Source organism: Typopeltis vanoorti, chromosome 12, assembly GCF_054136105.1.
Source record: "Typopeltis vanoorti isolate ZY-2024b chromosome 12, IOZ_Tvanoo_1.0, whole genome shotgun sequence".
Taxonomy (NCBI): domain Eukaryota; kingdom Metazoa; phylum Arthropoda; class Arachnida; order Uropygi; family Thelyphonidae; genus Typopeltis; species Typopeltis vanoorti.
The window spans coordinates 99,572,987-99,596,476 of NC_143560.1; the positions used below are offsets into that span (position 1 = coordinate 99,572,987).

The 23,490-nt window shown below is 39.2% G+C and overlaps 1 long non-coding RNA gene across 7 annotated transcripts in view; it reads left to right on the forward strand.

Moving 5' to 3' along the window:
* Nucleotides 1–23,490, forward strand: part of LOC150101055 (uncharacterized) — a 138,341-nt gene that overhangs the window by 56,594 nt on the left and 58,257 nt on the right. For 4 of the 7 annotated variants that reach the window (XR_016549150.1, XR_016549154.1, XR_016549152.1 and 1 more), the window contains exon 2: nt 11,705–11,803. This is a non-coding gene — a long non-coding RNA (uncharacterized LOC150101055). Of the gene's footprint in view, nt 1–846; nt 880–8,347; nt 8,476–11,704; nt 11,804–23,490 lie in introns of those variants that run through there. The other 3 variants (XR_016549153.1, XR_016549155.1, XR_016549149.1) reach the window with 3 other exon arrangements.

Below are 23,490 nucleotides of genomic sequence, written 5' to 3' on the forward strand. Positions count from 1 at the left end.
TAGTATCTAGCATGATCCAAAAGAGTGATATCCTACTATGCAGAAACCCTAGAGAATTTAGAGGATCCAACCTATTTTGGGCTCATTGCTGAGAAGAGGAAGCTGTTATTTAAATTTAGTCTTGGTCTTGCTGTTTAGGTGAGGAAGACTGCATATCACTTCAGATTCCTCATAAGGCTGCATATTTTATTATTATTATTATTATTACGTGACACCTCCATATATAATAAATTTTGCTAAAATGATAGAAGTCATGTGCAAACAGTATGAACATCACATTGTTAAAAACGTAACCTTTCCTTCATGGTTACAGGGGGATTAGAATTCATTGTTAAAATGTGTTTAGATGGCACACATTCAGCCCACTTATTTCAAGTTTTCCAGCAAATCCTGACTTTAGGACTCTAAACAATTATTTCAGCTTTTATTGGCCACCATCCATACTGTTTGGTTTAATTTATGTTTAGTTATGAGTAACTTTTTTGTTAACATGTTATTCTCTAGCTTAATTTATTTTTGTAATAACCAAATAGATGATAATAATAACAGGACTCTAGCATTGATGTAGTAGGTTTTTTCCACTGGAGGTGTCAATATCAGGTCAGTAGTTTTTGCAGTTGACCAAATCAATGTAACTCTGGCATACTATGTAGATTGTAGTGCAGCTTGTTTCTTTGTATGTGTGTACTCCAGATGATCTTAATGTGAAGGTCAAAACGTCAACGTACATCACTTGTATAATAACTGCATTGATTTAAGTGGAAGTAAAAATTAGTATATTCTGAAAAATTTAAGTTGTTCTTTCAAAATTAATTGTGAAAATTTCAAATCTAGTCTTTCAGATCCTTTTTCAATTGGCACTTTAAAGATTACTAATCAGTAGGTTCATGTTCTCAATATGAAATAGTAAGTTTGACAAGGAAATAAAAATTAAAATTGCAGTTTAAATTTGGTCTGTGTAGTAGGGCTTCAGAACTTTCTTTATATTACTATTATTATTATTACTATTATTACGGGCAACTCCAGGGAGTCATTAGACTCATCGAGGGAGGCCCCAAATCATATTCATCACAACTATCTGACATTCATACAGTATCTATCATACCTCGCCTTAAACTCATTCACTGTCACAGCATCAACTACAGACTCAGGGAGCGCATTCCACTCATTCACTACTCTAAAAGTAAAGAACCCAGCTCTAACACCTTTACTAACCACACTTTTGCCAAGTTTCCATGGATGTCCCCTAGTCCTCCCACAACCAGCCCTGTTCTCAAAAATATCTTCTGAATTAATTTTATAGAAACCCTTCAGTAATTTGAATGTCTCAATCATATCTCCCCTCCTCCGCCTATCAACCAATTTTTGCAACCCACAAATCCTCAACCTGTTCTCATACGGTTCATTCCACAGACCTGCTATCATCTTGGTCACTCGCCTCTGGATCCTCTCCACCTCCTCCCCATCAAGAAGAAACCTAGGTGACCAAATCTGAGCACAGTAGTCGAGATGGGGTCTTATCAAGGCTCAATACAGAGGAACAATAACCTGCTTGTCAACGTATTCTTCAGCAACCAAGTGATTTGATGAGCTGTTTTGGTCACTTTTGCAATGTGTCCCCTAAATTTCAATTCCTTATCCACCAACACTCCTAAATCTCGTGCCTCATCAATTTCCTGGAGCAGGGTTCCACCAATGCAGTAAACTGCCGCCAATCTTTTCACCCCAAAATGCATAACCTTACATTTTGCCACATTAAACTGACATCTATTCTCCTTAGCCCAGACCTCCAATCTATCCAAATCATCCTGCAAAATTTTGACGTCATCTGCATTCACTATTGTCCTACCCAACTTCGCATCATCCGCAAACAAATGAACTGTTCCTCTCAGATCATTTCCTATATCATTTATGAACAAATTAAACAGCAGTGGTCCAAGAACAGATCCTTGTGGCACACCACTAGTCACAGGCCGTCTTGTGGACTCTACTCCCGAGTAAACCACTCTCTGATATCTCTCAGTCAACCACCCTCCTATCCATCTCACCAACCCTATGTCCATTCCCATATGCTGCAATTTACTGATTAGAATTCCATGTGGAATCCTGTCAAAGGCCTTGGCAAGGTCCAGTAGAATCACCGTAAACCCATTACCCTTATCCAGTTCAGCCGTCACTGTGTTATAATACGTGAGCAAGTTACTGAGGCATGACCTACCCTTCACAAAACCATGCTGTCCCCGATACAGTATCCCATTTTCTTCTATCCAATCTTGTATTTTCCTCTTGACTATTTTCTCTAAGACCTTGACAATGATTCCTGATATGCTAATCAGTCGGTAATTTACAACAGCAGTCTTGGAACCACCTTTATGCAGTGGAACTATTTTCCCCTTTTTCCACCCGCTCGGGACTAACCCAGACCCGAGACTCAAATTAAACAAAATGGTCAAGGGTACTGACAATTCTTTAGATGCTTCTCGTACAACACGAGCTGGTATACCATCCAATCCCACAGATGTATTGACATTGAGGTTATGCAATAGACTACTCACCTCCACTTCATTAACCACAATTCCCGTATAATCTACTGGTTTATTCGTTTCTGCAATGTCACCACCTGGATGATATACTTTTGCAAAGTGCTCACTCAGTAACTCAACTATCTCAACTGATTCAGTTACCTCCCTACCATCGGCATTCTTTAAAATCAATCTGCCATGTACATTTTTCCTTTTACTTGCTACATATCTAAAAAACTGTTTAGGATTCTCTTTAGCCTGCATGGCCAATGTTCTTTCGTAATCCTTTTTTGCTTTTCTTACCACACTCGTCACCCTTCTGGCCTGCGCTTTATACCGTTCATGTGCCTGCCGGTCACCCTTCTCCTTAAATTCCCTCCATAGTTGTTTCTTTTTTTGCAACTCAAGCTTAATGGTGTTATTCATCCATTTAACCCCTACTTGATTTATTATTCGGACTCTAGGTATACAGTCAGCCATTGCTTCATGCAAGCACTTCTTAACTACCTCCCATGCACTATCAACTTCTAGTCCTTGCAGTTGTACATGCCATGGCACTGAACCAATCAAACTCCTAAGCTTGTCATACTTTCCTGCCCGATAATTCCACATGTACCCTGTCTTAATTGAAAATTCTACACCTTTAGCCACCTCCCAAGTTAAGACCCTATGATCACTCTCACCGATTGGTGGCAATGTGGTCATATTTGTTACAGCCAAATCCTCAGATGTAATTACTAGGTCAAGCACTCTCTGACCCCTAGTATTTTCCATCACATGCTGTCGCAGATAGTTATCCCTTAATAACCGCATAAAATCCAGTTCCTTCCTCCCGTGTGTCCTCTCCTCACTCCAATCAATGCGACCATAGTTGAAATCTCCCATAATAATCACCCTCCTTCCACCCATTTCTTCTATTTGCTTGTGCATACTGTCACCACCATCTTTTCCATCACTTGGTCTATAGCAGCACCCAATTGTATATTTAGTTCTGCTAGCCACAATCTCACACCAAATGGCCTCAAATGTGCTCTTTTCTCTATCCTGCAATTCAACTTCTATTCTCCTTGGCTGGAGCTCATCAGCTATCATCAACAATACTCCTCCCCCCATTTTGTTCTCTCTGTCATTCCTGAACACACTATACCCATCACATTCAATCCCACTAGTTATATCATCTACAGTCAGCCATGTTTCACTAATACCTATAACCTGTGGTCTGGAAGTGCCAACCATGGCCAAAAACTCTTCCTTCTTGTTCCTAATACTCCTAGTATTAGTGTACATGAATTTAAGACCCCCATTAGCCCCAACCCTACCTTGATGCCTTATATTAACTATCCCACTCTGATTTGTTGTCCTTATTTGCTCTAGCATATTATATTCATTCTTACATTCAACTGCCTCCATAAGGACTGTATCTCTAACCCCCCCCCCTAACAAATCTAGTTTCCCTGAATTTGCACATCCACTACATTCAGCAACACTTTCTCAAGTCTTCTTACACCGTAACCATTCAAATGCAAGCCATCCATCTTATATAGATCCTTTCGCCCATCAAACTCGCTCCACACATCCACAAATTCCACACCACTCGTCATACATAACCCACGCATAAAGTCATTTGCAATTATAGCCCTCCTTTTAAACATTTTACTGTCATACCGTGGCAAAAGACTAATCATTCTAACTCTCTCACTCTTTTCTTTTGCTACCTCAAACAATTCATTCAGGTCTTCTATCATTTCCATTTTATCTCCTTTCAAATCATTCGTACCTGCCACAACAATCATTTCTTTCACCCTTTCCTTTTGCTCTCTAATAGACGCAGTTACGTCCTTTATGGTCGCACCAGGTTGGTACGATTTTGTCAAATCCTCTACTAACACACCTCGTACTAACGAGTCTCCATACAGCACTCTATCCTTCATTTTGTTCATGTTCACATTCATATGTCTATTTTTCTTGTCATACCTTTTATTATTGGTTGGTTCATTCAGTCTACTTTTGTTCATGCACTCTAGCTGCTGTTTTGCTCTTTCCATCGCACTATTCAACAACGCGATCTCACTCAATGCATCTATCTCATTTTTTTTTTTGTTCTCTGAGAAACCATTTATACTATCATTCACACTTTCTACATTCACACTCTCACAATTTTCATGTACAACCTTGCCGTTTCTTGTCATATCCCTATTTCCTTCATTTTGAAGGTTGACAACAATATCACACTCACGATCCGAAATACACTTCAATTCCGCATTCTCCCTACATTTTCTACACACATTCAATCCTTTATCATCATCTAACCACACTCCGACCGCACTCCGCAAAGCGTACATTTCACAGCTAGTACACTGACTCATTTCTTTCATGCTACCGTTCTTTGATAACGATGGCGAACCTTCATTACTGGCCGCTTTTCCTACGCACAGGTGCCATATTTATCTGTAACGTGTTTTGTCAAATTAAACGTTATAACACACCAAAAATAGACGCACTAAAATATGCAAGGCAAACAAAACAAAACTACACAATATTAAGTAATTTGTATCGATAACTGAAAATGATACTTATCTTATCTGGAGCTTGCACGAACACTACTCATTACGAATCCATCTAGCGGCGACTCCCTACATAGATTATGTTATAAAACACTTTAGTACACTAACCACGTTAATAAAGCTCTAATAATATACCAAAATTAAACACTTAAGTCCAATAAATTGAATCCAAAACACCAATAAATCAACAAAAAACACAAATCTCTCAGGATCTCTCCGATAGCACGACCGTTCACCAGCTAGCCTCGACACCGATTTATATAAAAGCTATTTATGTAAATGTTCATGTTTATATCAAGATCTATGTAAAAGTTTAGACTTTTCCCAATGGATCCTATGGCTTGGATTTTCAATTCCGTGTTGAGAGAGGCCAGATTTCCGCAGTTTAAAAAGACAAATGTGGTCTTGATGTTCTGAGATGCATATCTGAACAGACCTTCTTGTGTGTCCAAAGTAAGACAATTTGCATGAGCATTGAATCTCATAAATGCCAGGCAACATCAAAGGTGAGAGTTTGTCCTTAGGAGAAGGTAACAAGTTGTAAATTTGGTTGATAGGTTTGTAAGTAGTGGCAAAATTGTATTTCTTCATAATTTTAGAAAGACGTTCGGAGATGCCTTTGACGTAAGGTATGGGAATCCTATGGACTTCTTCTTGTCTGGTTTGATGTGTGGGAAAGTGACTGATGATTTTTAGTTTAGGATTATATCCATTTAGGATGGCTGTATTTTTGATTGCTTTTAAATCTTGGTTTAGAGATTCTTCAGAGGAGCAGAATTTGTGTGCTCTGGAAACTAGTGATTTAATAATGCCAGATTTCTGAGATGGATGATGAGCAGAAGAATTGTGAATGCAGCGACCTGAGAATGTAGGCTTGCGAAAGACAGACATAGCGATGGAACCGTCTTCTTTTCTTTGAATGTGTAAATCCAAAAAGGAAATCCCTGTGAAGATTCTTTTTCTAACATAAAGTTGATGCAATGATGAAGGAGGTTAATTTTATCTAGAAACAGTTGTAATTCATGTTTGGGATGATCCCAGACTACAAATACATCGTCGACATATCTTAACCAAATTTTTGGTTTGGGTTCAAAAGTGAATATTTTTTCCTCAAGGTCTAGAAACAAGTTTGCTAGGTTTGATGATAAAGGAGATCCCATTGCTGTTCCTTCTTCTTGCTTGTAAATTTGACCTTTCCAGGTGAAATAACATGATGAAATAACAAACTTGAACAATTCAACTATATCAGACGGATATTTGTGAGTTAGTAATTCTATTGTTTCTTTATGGGGAATGTTTGTGAAGAGGGGGGACAATGTTGAAGCTGATTAACAAGTCAGTTTTTGAAAGTTGAAATATAGAAAGAAATGTTAACCATCTCTTCAGTATTGAAGCCAACAGACTTCGTTTTGGTGTAGCTAAAGTGATCTACAATGCCAAATTGTAAATTTAGCATTGTAGATCACTTCGGAATTAAATATCCCACCATCAAAATTGAAAGCTATTATATCTTTAAAACGTAATAAAAACATAATCATTACCAGAGCTGATAAAGGAAATACCACTGTGGTTCTTGATACAAATTCATATGATCGAAAAAGGAATTTGCTTCTTTGAGATCATAATACTTACGCCAAATTGGATTATGATCCTACAAAACGTCAACTCAGAAAATTAAATAAGCTACTTAATGACTTCCTCCTTAGATGAAGAAACAATCAAAAAAACTTAAGACATACTATGCCAGATCACCTAGAATTTATGGCTTACCTAAGCTACACAAAACTAATGTTCCACTCAGACCTGTTGTAGACTATCAGCAGTCCAACTTACAAGTTATCAAGATTCTTATCTAACCTTCTCCGTCATCACATAGGCCACTCAGCCTCTTCAATCAAAAATTCTATAGAGTTTCACACATAAATGAAAGACTCAAAAACTGACTTATTAATCAGCTTTGACATTGTCTCCCTCTTCACGAACATTCCGCATAAAGAAACAATAGAATTACTAACTCACAAATATCTCTGAAGAATCTTTAAACCAAGAATTAGAAGTAATCAAAAATACAGCCATCATAAATGGATATAATCCTAAAACAACTCAAAAAAAATCATCAGTCACTTTCCCACACATCAAACCAGACAAGAAGAAGTCCGTAGGATTCCCATACCTTACGTCAAAGGCATATCCATATGTCTTTCTAAAATTATGAAGAAATACAATTTTGCCACTACTTACAAACCTATCAACCAAATTTACAACTTGTTACCTTCTCCTAAGGACAAACTCTCACCTTTGATGTTGCTTGGCGTTTATGAGATTCCATGCTCATGCAAATTGTCTTACTTTGGACACACAAGTAGGTCTGTTCAGAAATGCATTTCAGAACATCAAGACCACATTCGTCTTTTTAAACCACAGAAATCTGGCCTCTCTCAACACGGAATTGAAAATCCAAGCCATAGGATCCATTGGGAAAAGTCTAAACTTTTACATAGATCTTTATATAAACATGAACATTTATATAAAGATAGTTCTGAAGCCCTACTACACAGACCAAATTTAAACCACAACGAAGCTCTTACTATTCCTAAGGTATGGGAAATTGTCATACAAAATTGTGTAAAATAATTATTAGTTTTTTTTACTTCTGTAACACGTTATGCACGTTTAATGAGATTTTATTGTAATCATGTGCCCTAACTGTATGTTATTCCTATTGTTTAAACTACTGTATTGATGATGTCCTAAGATACTTTAGGATGAAATATTTAAAAGTAAATAATTTTCACTGTGGTTAATACGTGTTTCTTTTAATTATGATCTCACCACAGGTTTCGTTATTTAAAAAAAGAAATAAAAGATATTTCTTTTTTAAATAAAAATTTTTAAATTTTTTAAATGAAAAGAAATATGTTTCATACATTTATTGTTGATTTCAACCTTCCGTTATGAAACTAGTTCATCTATGGATAGCAACCATATGAATTACCCAACTTGTGAATTGAATGTAATTTTGTTTTAGTTTGTTTCATCATGTGGAATAAATACTAAAAAAATATCAAGACCAGCACGATACAAATTCACCGTGACACTAGTCCCATTCTCCTTTTCAGTTCATGCTTTTTTATATATATTTATTTTTATTTATGTACAAAAAAAGTACTAATATGTTTCACAATCTTAATTAACTATCCAATTACTCAGGTGGTTTAACTCTATGGAATGCATTGCCTGATAGTGGTGAGACCACAAATGGTCAAGGAGTGGTATGATAGACTTTGTGTTTTCTAGGAAGGACTTCCGACGATGAGTCTTTTGAATCTATGGAGGCCTGAATCATCATCATAATAATAATAATTAAACTGAAGTTTTTGTCTGATATGGTAATTGTTTTCATAATTTTTACTATGAAAAATCTAGTAAAGCTTTCAAGTGTTTTATTTATAAAAAAATTAATTCAAGAATGGAGTTTTACAAACTAAACATCTCAACAGTTAAACACTTTTTCATATTCTAAGAATATAAGCTTTACATTAATCTATTTAACTAAGTGGTACATAACTTAATGACTTATTTGAGAATTGTTTATTGCTGGATAAGAAATGGATATTTGGTTTTGGTATTGTTTTTAGCTTCAGTTAGTCTTCCAGGTGAGTGTTCGTCATTTGTGATTGCACTCGTAGTGTCCTCTAGTGACAAATTAATATAATATGATAGTGCACTAATCGACAATGGATAAGGATGAAACTCTAACCATAAATAGATAAATGAATAATAGCAGTTGATTTTTTAACATTGTTTTAAAAAAATTATTTTTTTTAAATATAATTAATTAAAATACAAGCTGTTTGAGAATGTATAATTTGTAAACGATGAAGATACATAATTGACAAAATATGTAAAAAGGCTGAACACATCCTTTACCTAATCCAGGTTTTCTATCCCTAGTTTAGGTAAAGTTTGGCTGAGTTTTATTTTGGGTAGGTGGAGAAAGACAACAAAATGCTTTCGTTTGTTTTTAGTTATGACAAGAATGCAGCATACTAAATTTGTCAGTCTTAGTACTTATTGATTAGGTTAAACCTGCGAGGATTGTATGTGATGACTTGAGTGGTGTAAAGGCTAGCATATCCACACAGCTACCAACATGCTGTTGAAACTAAGCCTGTTTCTGCTAAAATGTTATTATTGGGTGAGACTTCCAATGTGGTCTGGAGGGATCTGGAAAAGTTGCCCCCAGTACATTTCGCTCCCTGTAGATAATGAGTGGGCTACAAAAATGTAAATAATACACTTAATTTTTTAATAATTCTAATTTATTTTGTTTTAATAGAATAAATGCATATTATTATTATTTAAAACTCGAAATTGTATGCAATGCCTCTAAGATAATCAATTACATTACGATTTTGAAAATCTTGGACTATTGTTTTGATTCTAGCAGAAATTGCAGCATACTTCTTGTTTCTTTGATTGCTCAATTACTGGCAATTAGTTGTGTAATTTCGAAATTGTGCAGCCCTCATTGCTTCTTTAAAGAATCAATGAATCGGTAAATATTTGGAATAAAATAGCACAAGCTTCCTGAAATCCCCTGTGCTACCCCTCCACGGCGTTGTTAGTACGTTGCTGATTATTCAGTGTTTGTGTGTAAAAATTTCACAATTTGATGGCAAAAATGGGTAATTGCAATCAAATTATGAAACTTTTTTTCTCCGTTGCAGTCACCATAGCTTCAATGGGGACGTCATCAACTTCAACTAAATCTTCAAATGCTTGAATAACATTAGCAGGAGGAATAAATGCCAATGACAGAATCATTCGGATCCAACGAGCAAAATCATGGTCTTGTTCGTATCGATCTTGTAAACCTTCATTCTGTACCTTTCGCCGAACGCTTTGGGAAAGATGAAAAAAACAACCGGTATTTATAATACCAGCATTCTTGTTGGAAGGCTTACATGGTACTTTGTTTGAAATCTGTCATAAGTCGCTGGGGTTGGAGACCTGGTTGTAGATTTTTAACTTCTTGAAGCTACTTGATGTATGTGGCACGAGTTTTGTTTGGCAGAAGTGCGTAGACCACTGGGATAACTGTATTTAATTGAACCACATGAATTGTATAAAGCTGCTGGAAATGCATGGGTACTGTGCTAAAAATTGCATCAGAAAACCACTCCTGGCCACACGTCAATAACTGAAGATTGTTACTAGTGGAAAATATAAGCATGTGACCCGAGAGCAGTTTGTCCTGAGAATCATACATGAAAAACTGTTGTACATTTCCATTGATAATAATTTCTTTATACTTTTGTGGAATTACTAGGTCCTGGAGATTGCTGAGTAAAGCAGGAATACCATTGTTGCATCGAACATGACAAATGGTTCATTTAAGTGAATCCTTTTTAGAAAGTAATGCCGTGACATTGGCATGAGCCTCTGCAATTACTGATGCAACAATTTGCTGTGGCCATTCGTTCGTGGTTGTTGCATGTTGCCGTATTTGACCAATCAGTTACAATGCTTTGGACCTTGCAGCTTAAGCTGCATGGTTATATTTAGTTATGACTTTCACAACTGGGCCTTCCAAACCCTTTGTCCAAACATGCCCTTTGCAGGTGGAACGTTTTTCACAAACCCAGATTCCATGTTGTTCATCTGCAGTTCTCTTTGAAAACAGCTAGTAGTTGTCATCATCTACCAATTTTCTTTTGCCTCTTATTAACGGAACACTTTTTGCCATTGTACACACAGGATTAATCAATCGAGATGCAAAAATTGTATTGCATCTTGATTAAGATGCAAAATCATATTACATATTGCACTGCTAGCTTCGCAGGCAGTGCAATATGTAAATGTTGCACTGCCTGTGATGCTCAGCTTGTTCACGCGATGCACCGCCGATAATGAGGCAGCAAAAACAGAAAATGCACGCTGTCCACTGTTCCCTCTCTCCATGTCCGTCACTAACCATGTGACTATCACCCTCGTCGTCAAGTATGTATTCTTTCCATTGTGAAAGGATTAACAGTTCCAGTTAATACTTTAACAATGAAAAGAGAACCCTGAAGACATACAAAAGGGGAGAAATTAGTTTAAAAGCTATGTGACAATTTGTACACGAATGTAATTTTGAAAATTTGTTCAGAAAAGTTAGAGTTATTGGAAGTTCACTTCGAGTAATCGACAGAGTTTAGCATTGAATCTCCACTAAAGGGGCTGTGACTTCAATAAAAATTTGAGTTATTGAGAGTTGACTGTATTTACATTTTTGTAACCTACTCATTATTTACAGGGGACGAAATGTGCTGGGGGTGGAATGTTGGGGACGAAATGTGAGAGGCGACATTTCCGTAAACTGGCCTGGATGGTTGTCAGAGTCTTCAGATAGTAGATCATTTGCATTACCTAATGTATTACTATTTATTGTTTTGCTTATTGGAGACTCAAAGTGGTGGGAGCATGACCATGTTGGTCTCCTGATTTAGGCCTCTCATTTCTTGATCAAAAATGCAACACTGAAATATATAATAGAGATGTTTTTACTGAATTTTTATCTTTCTGCAGATAGTCTAATAGAATTTTAATTTTTAAAAATTTTCTTTCTTGTAGCATATCAGAGAGAGAGCAAAGGTATTAAATCTGTATAATTCATGATACTGCATGTAAGATATTTGATTACCTGATAAATGGAAAAAGGAGATGAGAAAAGTAAGCATTATGACATTATTATTTCTGAAATATTTAAATACGAATATATTAAGATAATAGATGTTTGGAAGGTTATTCATAATTTGTTGGAATGTTTCTAAATCTGTATATATAAAAACAAATGTCCTGACTGATTCATCAATACTCTGTTCAAAGCCTGGACCTAGAAACATGGAATTTGGGGAGTATATTCCTTCCATGACATAAGCATCACTAAGAAGGGGTGTTTAGAAATTCGACCCCCTAATGGGGTTAAAAGGAGTAAAATGTGTTTTCATGGATTCCTAAATACCTCTTAGGCCCGATGAGATATCGACTTGGTTTTTGCTTACAAAGGTTACTTATACAAATGCTTAAAGACGTAATTCAGGATTTTGCCCTAATCAACCCCTAAAGGGGCAAATATAGATTCAAGGGTGAATTATAGAACCCTTCGTATCTCCTGTGTTTATTGAGTAATAAGATTCTTTTTTGGCATGTAGGTGTCTTTTTTAAAATCTTTAGAAAGTGTTTTAACAGTTTTTAAAATTTTGCCCCAAAGGGGTATTTTTTATTCAAAAGAGGACATTTTTCTGGTGGTCCCCTAACAGTTTTTTTTGTAGGCTTATCTATATCGTTTATAAAAATGAAACAACTAAGCTAAGAAACTTCAAAAAAAAAAAAAAAAAAGAGAGAACTAAACATACTAAAAAGTGAAAAACAATCTTTTCTTAAATATGTGAATTTAAATTTTTTGGTATTGGTGCTGCCAAATTTAATGCATACAAATTAACTTTATACTTTATACAAAGTATAGTTCACAAGCTATATGTACTTATACTAACAAAAAAGTATGCGTATTATAAGTTACACATCATTACTTCATACGTTCAGTAATAAGAAATATGTTTATTCTCGATGAAAGTACATTATTTTTTGCGGTTACACCTGTATCTGCTAGGGCGCGAGTAGACATGTTGCAGCATAGGTGACAGAGCTCTCGTAAGAGAAGTTGTGACTTGTATTAATAAGTATGAGTGGTTGAGGGGATAAATCTGTGGATTCATATGAGTATTCTGTGAATAATTATTTGTTCTTAGGACTACTTCGTGTTTCAGTTATTTTTCCATACTTCTGAATCAGTTTTGTTCAGAACTTTTAGTAATATTCAACAATAATTAAATAGGTTATCGTGTAATTGAAAATTTATGTAATTAGTTTGCATTAAATTTGGTGCTGACTCCAAAAAGTTTAAATTCGTATATTTAATAAAGTATTATTTTTCACTTTTTAGTGTGTTTTGTCCCTTCTCTTTTTTTTTTTTTTTAAGTCGGTATGGCGATTGAGTTTTTAAACGTTAATGGGGAAATGCTGCCTCACACTGTTGTCCCCATCTCAGGAAATGGAGCCTGCCTGTTCCAGTCCCTCTCCTATCTTATGTATGACACTCAACTAATGGCTAGGGATGTGTATGATGAGCTAATTGTGAAACACGTGGTGGACAACTGGGAGGAGTTTTCCATGTCCCACGACAGCAAGCAAGCAAGACAACTACGCCAGTTCCGCTGAATACCTCGCTCACATGTCCCAACCCGTTACTTATGGTGGTTTATGCGAGCTGGTGGCAGCTGGGCAATTGTTTGAGTTTGTCTTGGAGGCTTACTGCAGTGGTGAGCTCTATGAAAATCTTCATACTGAAGGTTACCCCCCCATGAGGACGTACGCTTTGCACAGGACCTTTCTAAGGACTATCTCGATGCGTACCTGCCACGTCAACTTGAAGTGTCTATCACAATTCAGCCCGACTCCACTCGCCTCTCACAGCCATCATCTCTTCTTTTTTCCAAGAAGGCTCTTGGCAAACATTGTGCCAGATACACTGACTAAAAGGAGGAAGGAACTCAAGGATGTGGCAAGGAAATATGTGCAGAGTAATCCTGCGGTGCACCATGCCGAGGTGGCCAAGTACCAACAAAACAAATTCGAGGTGCACAGAGTGGGCAAAGCACTCCTTGAAGATGAAAGGCAAGCACTTCCGTGGAAGGCATGGTATATGATCTTGACGTGGCTTATGAGACAGGCAGCACTGTAGCTCTAGGTACTATGAGCCACAAGTGCCAGTGCTACAATGTCCTCAAGTGGAAGGAGGAGGTTCCCCAGCATGTGCTGCAGCTCTGGCAAAATGTAGCTAGCTCCCACCCTTCAAACTTCTGCCTGAGACTCTACAACCTGGTAATGGACAGACACCCCAAGCATGTCCACTTCATGGATTGTGTTCGGAAGTACAATGGCTGCTTCAACATGATATAATTTGGCGCCAAGCAGATTCTACGAGACAGCTTCATTCCGACCTTGAAAATTCAGGGGCAGGTATATCACTTGGTAGGAAGTCTGCTTCCAGCACCTCAACAGGAAGTCCAATTCTTGCTAATCTGTTTCGTAGGCAAGGACGAAAGGAAGGTGTGCTTGAGGTGCAGCAACTTTCCTGATGTCAAAAACAGATTAGTCAAACAACTGCAGAGGATGCTACATGATGTCAACAGCTACATAAAGGACCTGAAGACTGCCCTGGACAAAGTACCTCCAACCTGCAAGAAGTTCAAAAGCATCATCCATGCAGATAGAAAGCCTGCTGATGCTCATGGAGGTCGCTTCAATGCACCAACAGTAAATGAGGTAGCGCTGGTGATTGTTGGTCACCAATTCGAGCAGTGAGATATTGTGCTGCAGAACCATGATAACAAACTGCAGTGCATCAGTGAGATCCACTGATCGAACAATGCCCTGCAGTACCCACTCCTGTTCTGCCGTGGCAAGGATGGGTATTCCATTGCCCTGCCTCAGCATGACCCTGAGACCAAGTTGCCCCTCAAGAAAACAGTCTCTGCAGTGAGCTTGTACTGCATCATGGTGAGGCAAGGGGAGGTCAACCATGGTATACTTCCATTCCCACTTCAGTTAATTTTTGGTTGACATATGCCAAAATAAAGATTGTTGGAATTTTTTTCACTTGGTTATAAATTAAATTAAAGATACCAAGAAATTATATACTTAGCTTAATTCTTTATCCAAGTGTAAGCAAACAAAGTTTTTGCCTGAAGTATTTTCAGGACTGGGCAACTCTTATAAAGAAACCAAGACTTCACATCACTTTCCGTAGTATCCCATAACGAAAAGCACATCCTCTTTGCAGACATGTATATAAACTCTACTTGCCATGTATATGACAACTTGTATATAAAATTATGACTGTTGCATTACTTCAACCTTAGTATAATCTCTGGGTCTGACTCCCACTTTAGAGGCCTCAATAAAGGTTGAAACCGGTCTGGGTAGTGACCCTTCTCATAATGCATAGCATTATACATGTCTGCAAGGAGATGTGCTTTGCATTATGGGATACTATGACAGGTGATGTGAAGTTGTAGCTTCTTTATACGAGTTGCCCAGTCCTGAAAATACTTCTTTTTACACTTGGATAAAGGATTAAGACAAGTAAAGAATTTCATGGTATCTTTAATTTATAGTATAACCAAGTGAAAAAAAGTTCCAACAACTTTCTCTAATTCAGAGTGATTTAATAAAGAGGTGTGACACCTTTTGGCAACTCGTATATACAAATATGACTTCTGCATTACTTCAACCTTAGTATTACCTCTGGATCTGATTCCTACTGAAGAGACCTCAAAAAGGTAGAAACCGGTGCAGCTCTGGCTCTGATTTGAGAGGCTCTGCTTGGGGGTAGGTTTTTGCCTGCCTCTGAGCGGGGCCACCGCTGAGATTATGGCTCTGCTTGGTGGTGGTGGGGTGTGAGCCTGCCACTGGGTAGAGCCAATGCTGAGAAGTTCTTCTTGGTCACCAGGTGAGCCTGTCACTGAGTGGAACAACGCTGAGTTCAGTGATCTTTCGGGATCATCTTATTTTTAGAGCCCGCTTCACCTATATGAAGGTAGAAACCGGTATGAGTAATGACCTTCCCATAATGCATAGCATTATACATGTCTGCATTATGGGATACTAAGACAAGTGATATGAAGTCTTGGCTTCTTTGTACGAGTTGCCCAGTCCTGAAAATACTTCAGGCACAAACTTTGTTTGCTTACACTTGGATAAAGAAGCCAAGACTACCTTAGGAACAATCAGGTGCAGCTGAGGGCTACATTCACCTGAGGGATGGCATGGGGAGGCAGGATGCTGATGCTGCTCAGCTGGGTCAAATGGTGGTGCTCCCTTCATTGGGGGACCTCGTTACATGCATGACCCAGACTCAAGATGCCATGACATACTTCTGCAACTATGGCATCCCTGATCTGTTCATGACTTCCACCTGTAACCACAGGGGGAAGGATATCACAGATGCACTGCTGCTTGGGCAAAAGTCTCACGATCATCACAACATCATAGCCAGGGTGTTCCATCTCAAGGTGAAGATTATGGCTCTTGAATAAGGGCAGCCTGTTTGGGAAAGTGCAGTGCTTCATGTACTCTGTAGAGTGGCAAATGCAGGATCTGCCTTGCATCCACATCTTGCTGTGGCTAGAGCAGCACATCTTCCTTGATATGATTGACAAAGTCATCTGTGCCAAAATACCTGACCCTGAGCAAGACACTCTCCTCCACAACATCGTCAAGACGAACATGATTTATGGGCCCTGTGGCAGTTTTGAACCGCAATTCTCTCTGCACAAAACGAGGCAGGTGCAGCAAGAGGTACCCCCCAGCCAATTCTCAAGAACACTCAGACAGGAGACGATGGATATCCACAATATTGGAGGAGGTCTCCAACTGACAGTGGCTTCATCATATTAATCAATGGGATAGAGCTGGACAACCACTGGGTGGTGCCCTACAACCCTGTGTTGAATCTTCAGGATTCAACAAGAATTGGAAGACAATTAAGAGATACTTGAGCTTTAGTATAGAAACTGATGGTGAAAGGGGTATATAGAATGAATAATTTATATAATGACACAAAGCATGAATCAAAAATGGCAATTATTCTGTGTGAAGAATTATGTTTTAATTAATTGTAACAGCCATAAAATGTTCTATGTGAAACGTATGTAATCTAAAGTTCAAGGTGCTTGGGCAAGAGTTACGCGTGCAGCAGTGTAAATTATTGGAAAGCGGCTCACGCTTGAATTCGCAGAAGACACTGACCTAAGGAAACGCATTGACCCGGATGGACCAGCGGGAAAAAAAGGTGAATGTCAGGCGAAGATTTGTAAGAAAAAAGAGGGTGCTAAAGATGCAAAAGAAAAATAGTTAGCCTCCTCCCTTACAGAAGGCTTTTTGATCGTCGGACTTTTGCCCTTGCTTGAGTCATGACCATTTGGTTTTTGACCTGCTCTTCTCGGATGAGCGGTTTTTTCTCTCTCTCGCCTCGTGATGGATCCAGGATAGCCCATAGATGTTCTATATCGGCAGCCATAGTTCCCGTATTCGTGACCGCAGTGTGGAATAGGACAACTGGCAACTATACCTGACTAGCATGGACAGATCCTCAGCCGTACTGAAGGGGGCAGATGAGACGAATGCCATGACCACGTGCATAAGGTAATTTTACGATGTTCCAGATCTAGTTTTTCAAGGAAGTCGAACCTAGCACTGTATGCAGAATGTGGACTACCTTGGTAAAGTACTGTTTTGTTCTCCTTTATGTTAAAAGAGAAGCATGCCAAGAATAAGTGTGAATTGCATCAAGTATTATATGTGAACGGACATTCTAGTAAGGAACTTTAGTAGATTAGTGTTAACTGCCAGGGTTTATCTTTCTTGGTAGCTTTGTCACTGATTGTAGATTAGATATAGTGTGACATCATTATTATTATTACTGCTACTACGGGCTACTCCAGGAGTCCTTAGACTCATCGAGGGAGGCCCTAAACACCATGTTCACACAGCTGTTCAACATTCTCACAGTATCTATCATACCTTGCCTTGAACTCACTCACTGTCATAGCACCCACAACAGACTCTGGCAGCTTATTCCACTCATTTACCACTCTAAAAGTAAAGAACCCAGCTCTAACACCCCTGCTAACCACGCTCTTGCCCAGCTTCCATGGGTGTCCCCTAGTTCTCCCACCACCAGTCCTGATCTCAAAAATATCATCTGAATTAATCCTATAGAATCCTTTTAGCAATTTGAATGTCTCAATCATATCTCCCCTTTTTCGCCTATCAACTAGTTTCTGCAACCCACAAATCTTCAACCTGTTCTCATATGGTTCATTCCATAGACCTGCTATCATCTTAGTCACTCGCCTCTGGATCCTCTCAACCTCCTCCCCATCAAGAAGGAACCGAAGTGACCAAATCTGGGCACAGTAGTCGACATGAGGTCTTATCAAGGCTCGGTACAGAGGTACAATAACTTGCTTGTCTCTGCTCGTCAAGGTATTTTTCAACAACCAAGTGAGTTGATGAGCTGATTTAGCTACTTTCGCAATGTGCCCCCTAAACTTCATCTCCCTATCCACCAACACTCCCAAGTCCCTGGCCTCATCAATCTCTTGGAGTACAGTTCCACCAATGTGGTATACTGCTGCTAATCTTTTCACTCCAAAATGCATAACCTTACATTTTGTCACATTAAATTGACATCCATTCTCCTTAGTCCAGAACTCCAATCTATCTAAGTCATCTTGCAAGACTTTGACATCTTCTGCATTCACTATCGCCCTACCCAACTTTGCATCATCAGCGAACAAATGAACTGTCCCACTTAGACCATTCCCTATATCGTTAATGAACAGATTAAACAGCAGTGGTCCAAGAACAGAACCCTGTGGCACACCACTAGTCACAGGCCGTTTTTTGGACTCTACTACTGAATAAACTACTCTTTGATATCTCTCCATCAACCACCCAGCTATCCATCTCACCAACCCTATATCCATTCCCATATGTTGTAGTTTACGGATTAGAATTCCATGTGGTATCCTGTCAAACGCCTTTGTCAGGTCCAGCAGTATCACTGTAAACCCATTTCCCTTATCCAGTTCAGCCGTCACCTTGTTATAAAACTTGAGCAAGTTACTGAGGCATGATCTACCCTTCACAAAGCCATGCTGTCCTCTGTACAGTATCTCATTTTCATCAATCCATTCCTGTATTTTTCCCTTGACTACTTTCTCCAAGACCTTGACAACGACTCCTGATATGCTGTTCGGTCGGTAATTTGCAATCATAGTCTTGGATCCTCCTTTATGCAGTGGAACTATTTTCCCCTCTTTCCACGCCTTCGGGACTAAGCCAGACCTGAGACTCAGATTAAACAACATGGTCAAGGGCACTGATAATTCATTAGCCGCTTCATGCAAGACCCGTGCCGGTATACCATCCAATCCCACAGATGTATTCACATTAAGGTTCTGTAATAGACTACTCACCTCCACTTCATTCATCGCAATTCCCATATAAACTAATGGTTCCTTCATTTTTTCAACGTCACCACCTGGATGATATACTTTTGCAAATTTCGCACTCAGTAACTCCACTATATCGACTGGTTCAGTGAACTCTTTACCATCGTCATTCCTTAAAATCATTTTGCCATGTACAGTTTTTTTCTTGCTTGCAGCATATTGAAAGAACTGTTTGGGATTCTCTTTTGCTTGCATAGCTAGTTTCCTTTCATAATCGGTTTTTGCTGTTTTTACCACACTCGTTACCCTTCTAGCCTGTACTTTATACCGTTCGTGTGCCTGCAGGTCACCCCTTTCTTTAAATTCCCTCCATAGTTGTTTCTTTTTTTGCAGCTCAAGCTTAATGGTGTTATTCATCCATTTAACCCCTCCTTGTTTCACTATTCGGACCTTAGGTATACAATCAGCCATAACCTCCTGTAAATGCTCTTTGATCACTTCCCATGCTCTATCGACATCCAGCCCTTGCAGTTGTACGTGCCATGGCACTGATCCAAGCAATCTCCTAAGCTTGTCATACTTGCCAGCACGGTAATTCCACATATACCCTGTCTTAATCACAAATTTCACACCTTTAGCCACCTCCCAGGTCAAGACCTTATGATCACTCTCACCAATAGGTGGCAACATGGTCATATTCATTACAGTCAAATTCTCAGATACTATTACCAGGTCAAGCACTCTCACACCCCTAGTATTTTCAATTACATGCTGTTTCAGATAGTTATCTCTTAATAATTGAATAAAATCCATATCCTTCCTCACATGTGTCCTCTCCTCCTTCCAATCAATGTTACCATAGTTGAAATCCCCCATAATAATTACCCTCCTTCCACTCATTTCAATTTGTTTATGCATACCATCTATTCTATCACCTGGTCTACAGTAGCACCCAACTGTATATTTTATTCTGCCAGTATCAATCTCGCACCAAATAGCCTCAAATGAGCTCCTTTCACTATCCTGCAATACTTCAATTCTCCTTGGCTGCAGTTCATCAGCTATCATCAATAACACCCCTCCCCCAATTTTATTCTCTCTGTCCCTCCTAAACATACTATAACCTACACATTCTATCCCACTAACTATATCATCTTCCTTCAGCCATGTTTCACTAATGCCAATAACCTGTGGCCAGGAAGAGCCAATCAAGGCCAAAAATTCTTCCTTCTTGTTCCTAATACTCCTGGCATTAGTATACATGAATTGCAGTGTTCCCTTTGTCCCACCCCTATCTTGATGCGTTATTCTAAATATCCCATTCCCATTTTTTGTCCTTATTGCTGGCTCAGGTACATTATATACATTTTTACACTCAACTGTCTCACTGATGTCTGGATATCCACTTTCCCCCCTCCTTGGTAGTTCTAGTTTCCTTGGTTCTGCACATCCATTTTCACTTCATTCAGCAACACTTTTTCCAGTCTCCGCACACCAAGTCCATTCAAATGCAGTCCATCCATCTTGTATAAGTCCTTTCGCCCATCAAAACTCACTCCACACGTCCACAAATTCCACACCACACCGTCCGCATAACCTGCGCATAATATCATTTGCGATTATGGCCCTCCTTCTAAACTCCTCTCTGTCATACCGCGGTAACAGACTCACCATTCTAACTCTGTCACTCTTTTCTTTCGCTACCTTTAACAATACTTTCAAGTCCTCTCTCAAATCATGAATTGTATCTTTTAACATAGAATAATAGGGTAAATAGTGAAGATCTGAAGTTTGAGAAATGTATTGTGTACAATCTAATGAGTGAAATTGTGAAAGGAGATTCTGTTAGATTTACAGTTAAGTTCTAAATGTCTATATTAGCTCCTCACGTGTGTATGACTTTTATCTAATAGTGAGAATGAATGTAACTATGTACAATTTAGTGGCCTTAATAAACGTGTTTTTATGTTTTAACCTGAAATTAGCCTGTGTCTGAATTCAACTCATTGCTCATTAATTTTGGAACCTAATGCGGAGTATAATTGAATGTAGAGGCCACAATTGCAAACATCATCGAGTGTAATTAGTTCAGATAATTAGGTGCTAAAAGATAATCGTTAGGATAATCACCTCTGCATAATTTCTGAGAGAAGTTCCCTGGTTAAAGATTCCTCCTAACCTAAGGATACTAGCTGGTACAGTGGAACAAATAAATTTGCCAGTATCTGATGGGGAAACAACTCCAGACAGTAAAATACCAAGGATTTGTCTCCAACAAAGAGAGAGGCCCTTTGTTCAAGAGTTCAAATACACGTGGTTACTCTAAGTATTTGGCCAAGTAGATAGATAGCTTTCAGAGTCTAGCACCATAGCTTGTGTTAAGATAGGATTATCAGGGTAATCAGTTTAAGGCAGAAATAAAGTAAATCGATTAACAAAGGGCGAGATATTGAATATAGATATAGAAATAAAAATAAAGAATTGATGGTAGATATTGAAAGTAAAGAAAGTGAATAAAATATAAATACACATGAATATAACACCTGTCCTGTCATGCATTTTCGATGCATCATCAATGTGGAATTATTCAGCTCTGTCAAGTCCAAGTACATTTGCAAATACATGAAGAAGGGCAGTGACCAGGTGGCTCTTTCCCCGGAGAATGAGAGGGATGAGGTGAAGTTGTATGAGAGTGGGTTGTACATCAGCAGCTCAGAAGTGGTTTGGAAGATCTTGGCCTTCCCCATTCATGAGAGATACCCCCCACTGTCTTCCATCTTGCTGTTCACCTTGAGAATGGTCAGCATGTGTACTTCACCTCCAACAACTTGACTGAGAAGCTCATCAGCCCTACTCAGACAACACTCTTGGCTTTCTTCAAGCTATGCAAAACTGATGATTTTGCAAAAATCCTCCTGTACTTTGAGGTCCCTTCTTACTTTGTGTGGAAGAATAACAAGTTCACAAGAAGGAAGTGGGGGAAGGATGTTGATGGCTGGCCACCCAAACGACACAGAGTGTTATTCATCTCTGCATGCTGCTACATGAGGTTTGAGGCCCAATGTTGTTTTCAGAGAAGACTATGAATGGTGTCCTCCATCCCACATTCCAATCTACATGCAAGGCGTTAAGTTTGCTGGAGGATGACAAGCGCTGGAACACTACCTTGGAGGATGCTGCCATGTGTGATTCTCCCTTCAAGCTGCAGGAGTTCTTCACAGTTATGTTGGTATTCTGTCAACTCTCTGATCCTCTGAATCTTTGCAGCAGGTGGAGAGGGAGTTGCAAGGCAGTGTGCAGCAGGTGATGGACAAGGTGTACGACAGATGCCTATGTTGATTGAGGAATCAGTGTTGGATTTGGGAGGACAAGACTTGCCACAGTATGGCATGCCTCAGTCAACAAGTTCTGGAAGAGTCTTGGGGAACAGGGACTATCTTAGGGAGACCAGCTATGACATGAATGCCTTGGCACAGGTGGTGTCGAATAACGAGGGCTCGCTGATGGATGAGCAGCTTGCTGTCTATTGGCAAGTCCTTAGCAGCATTGAGTCAGGTATTGGGAAGACCTTCCTCATCAACTTGCTCCTTACAATGCCAGAGGATGCGACAGCATCCTCTGGCATCGCTGCTATGCTTTTGGAGGGAGGCAAGACTCTGTCAGTAGTGCCAATGGGAATTTGAGCTGATAAGATTAAGGTGGGCATTAAAGCATTGTATCTATGGCTCCTCATTTGGAAACTCTCTCAGGAAGAACATGATGGTCCACTTCAGAGGCATTGTCTCTGCTGGGCAATTCTTTGAACTCCTACTCAAAATAGGGGATGGAGAGTATCCTGAGTCCGAGGGAAAGGTGACTATCCCTGAAGCCCTGGGCTCAGTAGTGACAGTCCTAGCAAACCTCACAGCCAGGATATACCCTGAAATTCTGATATCAAGGAGAAGTCCATGAACTGGCTGTGAGAACAAGCCATTCTGACCTCCAAGAATAACAAGGACATTATCATTAATGACACCTTACTTAACTCGTTTGAAGGATCAGAAATGGAGTACAGGTCTGTGGACTCAGTGGTGCAAACAGATGACTCAGTCTGCTACCCTGTGAAGTTCCTCAAAACCCTCCTGGTTTCCCAGCATGCATGCTTCTCCTCAAAGTGAGGGCTCCAGTGATGTTTCTATGGAACGTCAACCTGCCCAAACTCTAGCACCAGGCTGCGAGTGAAGGCCCTCCATGGTAACATCATTGAGGCCAGTGTTCACCAGCTGTTCTCAGGGAGGGGGGGGGGGAGTCGGTGTTCATACCATCAGAGTACCCCTTCGAGTTCAAGAGGCTGCAGTT